Source organism: Papaver somniferum, chromosome 5, assembly GCF_003573695.1.
Source record: "Papaver somniferum cultivar HN1 chromosome 5, ASM357369v1, whole genome shotgun sequence".
In the NCBI taxonomy this organism is placed as follows: domain Eukaryota; kingdom Viridiplantae; phylum Streptophyta; class Magnoliopsida; order Ranunculales; family Papaveraceae; genus Papaver; species Papaver somniferum.
This window is the reverse complement of record NC_039362.1, coordinates 215,905,203-215,913,379: the sequence shown is the minus strand read 5'-3', so window position 1 is coordinate 215,913,379 and position 8,177 is coordinate 215,905,203. Positions and strand designations below refer to the sequence as shown.

General features: G+C 38.9%; 1 pseudogene; it reads right to left on the bottom strand.

The window, feature by feature from the left end:
• Positions 1-353: 353 nt before the first annotated feature.
• On the bottom strand, positions 354-7,662 carry LOC113284638 (annotated as a pseudogene).
• Between the last annotated feature and the right edge of the window lie 515 nt (positions 7,663-8,177).

Here is an 8,177-nt window from a genome sequence, read left to right as displayed (position 1 = left end):
TTCTAACTGTCCCACACAACAGAATCAAGGTATCTTGGTTAAATGGCCATTTTTGGTTTGGAAACAGAGCCAAACCTAGTAACAAATCTGTGTTCCACAGAAGTGTCAGGATCAATGAATGATCCAACCATTTCTCAGGGTTTAAATCAAGAACTAAGTAGTTCGGGTAACACAGGTAATGAAGAGCAAAGTAACTTCGGTAACACGGGTAAACAACATCGGTCTGAATCGGTCTGAAGTGGCTGGTATCGGTCTGAATCGTCATCGTATAATCGGTCTTGGAACTAATTGTTGCAGTTGCTGCTGTAGAATTTGATGAAGAAGAAAAGCAGTTGCTGCTGTAGAATTTGCAGTTCTGCGTCAATGTATACAACCGAAAAGGGAATAAAAGGCAAGGTATAAAATAAAAGAAGAAAGTATATCGAACAAAAGAGAAAACACCAGATCAGAAAAAAAATGTAGATTCAACTACCTCTCAGACAGAGTCCGAATAGTCAACAAGTCCCCGAGCACGTTCAGTATGCAAAGGCTTCTTGTAAGACTGCAAAAGAAGAGAAGAACATACAACACTAATTGATGATGCAGCCATGCAAGCACCAGCAAGCCAAGGCGGTAGCCTAATGCCGGTGAACGGGAACAATACTCCAGCAGCAATTGGCAGTCCGAGTACATTGTAGCCGAGAGCCCATATATAGTTGAGTCTGATCCTAGCGATGTCTTTCGAGAGAGATCAATGGCTGTTACCACATCTTCCAAGTTGCTCTTCATAAGAACTATGTCAGCAGCTTCAATAGCAACATCAGTACCAGCACCAATTGCCATGCCAACATCAGCTGCGGCTAAGGCTGGAGAGTCATTGATTCCATCACCAACCATTGCGACAGCCGTCCCATTCAACTGCACCATCAAATCATAGGTTCAGAGAGATAGGTATTGCAGTTAAAAGAAGTATGTGATACGTGGGTTCCAAATTTACCTGCAAATCTTTGATTTTATCAGCTTCTCTGAGTGGTTCTGTCTCTGCAAAAACCGTAACGATTCCAACTTCCTTGGATATGGCATTTGCTGTAGCCCAATTGTCCCCAGTCACCATTATGCTCGTAATGTTCATCGATTTAAGGAATGAAATTACTTGCTCTGCTTCTGGTTTTACAGGATCTGTTACCGCGAAAGCTCCAGAAACCATCCCATTGATAGCAACCAACACACAAGTACGCGCAAGCTGCTCACTCTCTGACATGTAATACTCAACTTCAGAAATGATTGGTACATTATGGGCCACCATTAGCCTCTTATTACCAACCAGGACCAATTTATCACCAATTTTCCTGCTAACCCCGTATCCTGCGTGTACCTCAAAGTCCTCCACTTCTGCTTTGTGTTTCAGGGTGGATACATACATCTGGTGCAGCTTCTTAGCATGTTGTACGACAGCCTTAGCTATCGGATGCTCACTGTTTGCCTACCAGGGATAAAATTTGAGTTTCTCTCTTAAACACTTACAGCATGTTAATAAACAACACTGCCAAACAAATTACTTGAAATTTGATACCTCTACTGCTTCAGCTATGTGACAAAACTCTTGGATTGGCATGGATGAGAAAACCTTCATGCTAACAACTACAGGTTTTCCCACTGTCAGAGTACCTGTTTTATCGAATACAACAGTTTTCACCTGGTGGATTTCAGGATAGAAATGAAGCGGTTAAGCATCAACAATATAGATGGTACTGGAGACACAATTCTACTGAAAAATGATGAGACTTTAGGTTCTATCCTGAGTACCTTGTGTGCCTTTTCAAGCGCATTTCCACCCTTGATGAGAACGCCTTGAGGAGCACCTTTCCCGGTGGCAACCATGACAGCCGTAGGGGTTGCAAGTCCCAGAGCACAAGAACAAGCAACAACCAATACTGAAATACCAAATCGTAGTGCCAGCTCAAAGCTACTCATGCCTTTTGGAATCCATTCTTTAGGGTAAAGAGCTGCTTCTCCAGTTATGAACCATGCCAACCATGTAAGAATGGCTGCCACAACAACCTGCAAACAGCATAGGAAACATCAAATGATGCATCAATTGGAGGATAACACAAAGTTCATTACAAGTTGATTCTTAGAGCGGTTTAGTCATTTGAATTAATTTTATCGATAGAAGCCTTAAGAACAGACAGAGTAATTGAGTTGCATCAGATACCACTGACGACCTACTAACAAACTCACCACAGGAACAAAGACCCTGGAAATTTGATCAGCCAGTTTCTGAACAGGTGCTTTAGCAAGCTGAGCAACTTCCACTAGTTGAACTATCTGGGACAATGCAGTCTCTGATCCAACATGAGTAACCTTAACTTGCACGCATCCGTTTTCATTCACAGTACCACCAATAACCTATAAACGTAGTGTCTTAAATGTGATATAAGACGAAAATAAATTCACAAACAGAAGGAAGAAGAAACCTCGTCTCCAGGCTTTTTAGCCACTGGCCTTGCTTCCCCAGTGAACATGCTCTCATTCACATGGCTCTGACCCTTTGTAACAATCCCATGAATAGGAACTTTTGTCCCGGGAACAATCTTAATCACATCATGCTTTTGTAATAGTGATGTACTTATCTCATCCTCTGAGATGACATTTTCATTCCCGTCAAATGATAGCAGCAAAGCTGTATCAGCAGCAAGCTTGTTTAGCTTAGCTAATGCATCAGATGTCCTCCCCTTGGCCAACACCTCTAAATATTTTCCTAAGATAATAAAAGTATTCAACAGTGCACTTGTCTCGAAGATATCCATTCCTTGAAATGTTTCTGAGGTGAATGCAGTTATTAAAACATATAGAGAATAAAAATATGCAGCACTAGTGCCCAACGCAACTAGAACATCCATATTAGCAGATCCTCGTTTCAAAGCATAATAAGACCAATGTAAAACCTGGAATCACAATAAGAACGAATGGAGCGCGCTACATCACTTTTTACGTCAATTAAGAAAACTAAGGCAGATACAGTAAACGATATAACAAGTAATCAGTTATTACCTTCGTAGAAGCATCCCGACTGTGAGCATATAGTGAACCTTATATAACAACCAGTTTCCATGAGGAAGCACGGAGAAGATAACCACAGGAGCTGAAAATAGAAAGCTCCAAAGAAAAAGGTTTCTGTAGCCCACACTACAAAACACAAGGCTTCTAGAGACGGCCATTTCTGAAAAACCGTCCCTAGAGAGTAGTAGTTGGGACAGCCACATTGTAGCCGTCCCAAGTGATGTATATTTGGGACGGTAAGCACAAATCATCCCTATTGTTCCATTAGTTGGGACGGTTTGTATCTGAACGTCATTACTGGTCCACTAGTTTTCGACAATTTTTCTACCAATTCTCTCTCATGGTTATAATTTCATCTTCTTTCTCTTCTTCTGAAACCAGTTTTGAAATCCCTAAAATTAAACCTAGACTTTTCTTTAGAAACTTCTCAATTCCATCTCTTTTTGTGAAATCGATCTTCACTTTCATCTCCATCTCCGCGAAGTCGTTCACATCTAGCGGACTCATTATGAAAACTTGGGTAAAAATCTCATTCTCCTTCTCCCTCCCTTTGAATTTTTTTCGATCTGTTGTTTGAAGCGAAGAATTTAAGGTTGTTCTCGGGAAATCGTAGTGTATTATCGACTCATATGCTCGATTTTGAGTTGAATATGTTATTCGTTTGTTGAATTGGAGAATTTTATTGATTGAGTTTGATAATTTTGAGTTGAATCTGTTATTTTTTTGTTCAATTGGAGCGTTTTAATGATTGAGTTTGATAAGTTTGAATTGAATCTGTTATAATGCATGATTTATTTAATCTAGGGTAGAGTTTTGCTAGGATTCAAGGGTTGAAACTTTGAAGAAATTTTTGGTTTTCATTTCTTAGAATTCATTTGATTCTTGTTTTGTTGTATTGCCTTCTTTGTTAAAGCTAATTCATTTGATGAAGCTCATTGCAGTAGTATGCTTCCGGTGATATTGGTGGTTAATGGAGAAGTCATAATTAGGCTACTTGAATTGGGTAACAATTTTGTTTTAACACTTTCAGAAATTTGTACTTGTTTGAGTGTTTGACCTCAGCTTCTTCTCATGCCATTGACATTACAAGGGAGGTGAGAATTCTTTTCTTTATTCTTTGAGCTATGATTTGGGATACTAGGATTTGAATGAGCCGCAAAATTGTTTTATCTTTTTTACATTTTTTCATTTTGTTGCTTCGCATTTTATGCAGGCTAAACGGGAGGGAGCTGATGATGTGGTTGCTGTTGAAGGCGATGGTACTCTTCATAAGCATCCTAAGCAGCTGTTATAAACATGTGTTTTGAGGTTATTCCACTAGGTACTGGATTTGATTTTGCCAGAACGTTTGGCTGGTTGGTTGCTGCTTCTCCCACTTTGAATAATTGACAATTAGCCCTTGTTCGTCGAATGATATGAATCTTTATGGTTTCTTTTATCAGGAAAAATGACCCACATGAAGCCGTACAACATATATCTAAAGGTGTTACACCTTTTATCTTCTCTGTTCTAATAGTTTGAGAAATTATGTGCTTTCATTCTTGACCAGGCAAAATATGGCACAAGCTTTGCTAAAGAATCGTTACGTGTATATTTTTTTTCTTTTTTAACATCTACAATTCTGTGTTTCTAGGCTCAAGGACTAGAATAGATACTGGGGATGTTAGTGGTGAAAGTGGAGTACCTCATTACTCTCTTAATGTTGCTGATGTTCACCTGTAAGGCCATCTTCCTTGATCAAGTTGAGAAAGCTACATTTAGTATTTACTGAACAGCTCACCCTAGTGTTTTGTGGAAGTCTATAGGAGTGCAAAGGTTGGATATTACGCATCGAAGTACAAACAATTTGGGAACCTTTGCTATGTTACTGGTGCATTGAGGAGCTTCATGGGGCACAGTAATCGGGACCTCAGGATCAAGGTCAGTATATGATGCTCTAAAATTAGCTATTTACACATGGAAGGTGATTTAAATGCCAATGTTTAGGCTGTAAGATGTTAACAAATGCATTAAATGCTTTAAACATTCTAGGCCAATGGGGACGACTGGGAATTAATTCCTCAAGTAAAAACCCTCTGTGTAGGAAATGCGAAGTTCTTTGGTGGAGGCATGAGAGCGAATTACAGTACACTGCATCATTTAATATTTCAAATTGGTTACATCTTCATGGACGTGGTTGGTTAGATTGATTGACCTTAGCCATATACCGACAAACTAACTTGGTATGTTTGTATTTTGAACTCCAGGACCCTCCTCGGGAAGAGATACACCAAGCAATTAAGCGTGGTAATGCACACAACATTGCCCTATTTGGTTTGTTCATTTCCACTTTATTTTAAGAGTAAACAACCAAGTATATAAGTTAAGATGCAATTTGTTTGGTTAATACTTTGCTTTCTTTGTCCGCTTTACATCGATCGACGACATTTTTACTAACTTTGGTTTGTTGCAGAATTCCGACCAATGCCTTAAATCTCTTGTGCCCACTACAAAGGAACCTGCATACTGGTGGTTTCTTGTCAACTCATCTCAGCATGGATTAACTTTTGTAGTCTGAAACTATCACCTTTAGGTTGTTTTTCATATTGTTTTTTTTTTCTTGTATGAGACTTGGTAGTGTAAATGATTGAATCTTTTTTGTCAACAACATGATTTCATGAATGAGAATCTATTTTGGGATAAAATGCAATCTGAATGAATGTTTAACAGGGTAAAGGGATAGGCATCCTACCAAAGAAACTGAAAAGAAAACTTAGAATATTTCAAAATTTAGCAACGCCTTTCAGGTGTTGCTAATAGTGTATATGACCGTTAGAAATACATTTGGGACGGACTATGAAACCGTCCCTACAACCCCACATCCGTCCCAAAAAGTATTAGTGAGGCTTTTATTTATCCGTCCCTAAAACCCCACACTGTCACCAGAAGTATTAGTGACGGTGGATCTGAGGACGCTAACAAAATCGTCCCTAATACCTTTTTGGGACGGATTTTTTCCTCTTGGGACGGTTTTCTGACCGTCCCAAGAGCCCTTCTGTTTTGTAGTGCCAGAATCTCGTTTTGGCGCTCTTCTTTTCTTCCATCCGAAGGAACATACAAGCTGGCATGATAAGAGTTGGGATTTTTTCCAGATTCTTGGATGCATTTTATGAGAGACCTTGGACCAGTGAATTCCGAGTCATACATGATAGTTACCTTATTAGATTCCATGTCCATCTCAACATGGTTCACTCCTTGTACTGATTCAAGGGAGGACCTAATAATAGTCAAAGCTTCATTACAATTAATTCCTTCAAGTTGTAAATGCACTTTTTTACCATCATTCATACTACTCATGAGTTCTGCTTCAAATCCAGCATCTGTAACTGCTTGGATTAGTTCATCTAGATTGGTCAGTGAAGGATCAAAGTGAATTTTTGCTTCTTCGATAGATAAGCTCACAACAGCTGTCTTTACTCCGCCAACCATTAAAAGTGCACGTTCAATGGAACATGAGCAGCTAGTACATGACATACCCTTTATTCTAAGGCGACATACGGCCATATCTTCTGGGAACTCAATAGCTTGGAAGCCTAGGTATTCAATGGCTTCTTTAATTGCTTTAACCTGGATCAACAGACTCAACACCATGAAAATGTATTCCCTTATAGCATCCTAAAGCCGAAATTAAGCATCGGATACATTATCTGCAACATATGAACGGAACAATTTATAATGGACTTACATTGATTAATTCAAGCATATATTTAACAACTGCTTGGCCTTGGAGCGCAGATACAGTGACGCTCTCAATTCCTGTAAGCTTCCTTAATGCCGACTCTATAGATGTGACACATGAAGAACACTTGACATTTCCAATTCTAAACATAGCCGTCCTTGTTTTCATCGTTTTGTTTGGAGATGTCGAAAACATAGTAACTGAAACACTACTGTCTGACTGTTGCAGAAGAGGCGGCTTGAGGTGATCATCTTTACCATTCTTGTTCATTTACTTAAACCTGAAAAATAAATAAAAAATGTTGTCACTGATAAAAATGCTTAAAAATCATCCGCATGTTTCTCCCTAATCAACATGCATCTATCAAACAAATTCAAGTTGACAAGCCTAACAAATTCTTCACCGATCAAAAAAAAAAAAAAAGATGTTGGCAAGCTTATGACATTGGCGCCATCACACCGCTAAGTAAATTTCGGATGCAGTTCCCGTTTATCAGGGGTAAAATTCCCCAAAACTGAGAAGCAAACCAAGGCTAATGTATGGTGAAAATCCAAAACATCGAATTATGTATTCCTCTATAAACACCCGCATGCTTAGAATTTCTCACAGTAGTTCTTTACGAGACAGTTTGGGTAGCTTGGAAGCTAACATTCAGATTACACCAAGCAAAACACAAGATATATATACCTGTTTTTCGCTGCCGGGCCGGGAATATAGGCAAGGTATTCCAAGAAAAGAGTACCAGAATCCGCACCAACGACACAACTCGAGAAATACTAAAGCCAAACTTTATAAAGATTTCTCATGAAACTAGTCCTCTGTAACCAAATGTTTCTCACAATTTCTTCTTCGTACCTCTTTGATAAATGGTACGTATCTAAGATGGTTCAAGAAAGAGCCAAACCTCGTACGGTTAGATGTTAATCTGACCTTTTAGAGTGAAAGCATATTTTTTCTAAGTTGACCTCGACACGGGCACATGGATTTTAAATAATGTACAAATTGAACAAATTGAAGCAAGACCACCAAAAAGCTTGCAAGAGAAAACAACGATAGCTAGCGGAACACGGTATTCACACTTTGACAATAACCAAATAACTTAGACTCCACTAGAATAATTATCTTGAGAAAGCAGAGTGCCACTGAATCATAAAACCAATGCTTCTTCATTTTTGCAAAGCTTTTAATACGCCACTTCTATACTGACTTGACGCTGCTTATAACCAATGAAGTGGATAAAAAATCATGTGTGATGTTGCGCAAAAATTGGAAAAATGGTCCTTAATGCCAAATCGAACAACCAAACCGCTCTAAATCGACTCATGATAGTTCCAGAGAGAGAGATAGATGAACCCTGATTTTGGGCATAATGAAATCTTACTAGGAATATTGCATAAAGACAAAAAAAGGTTGTGAA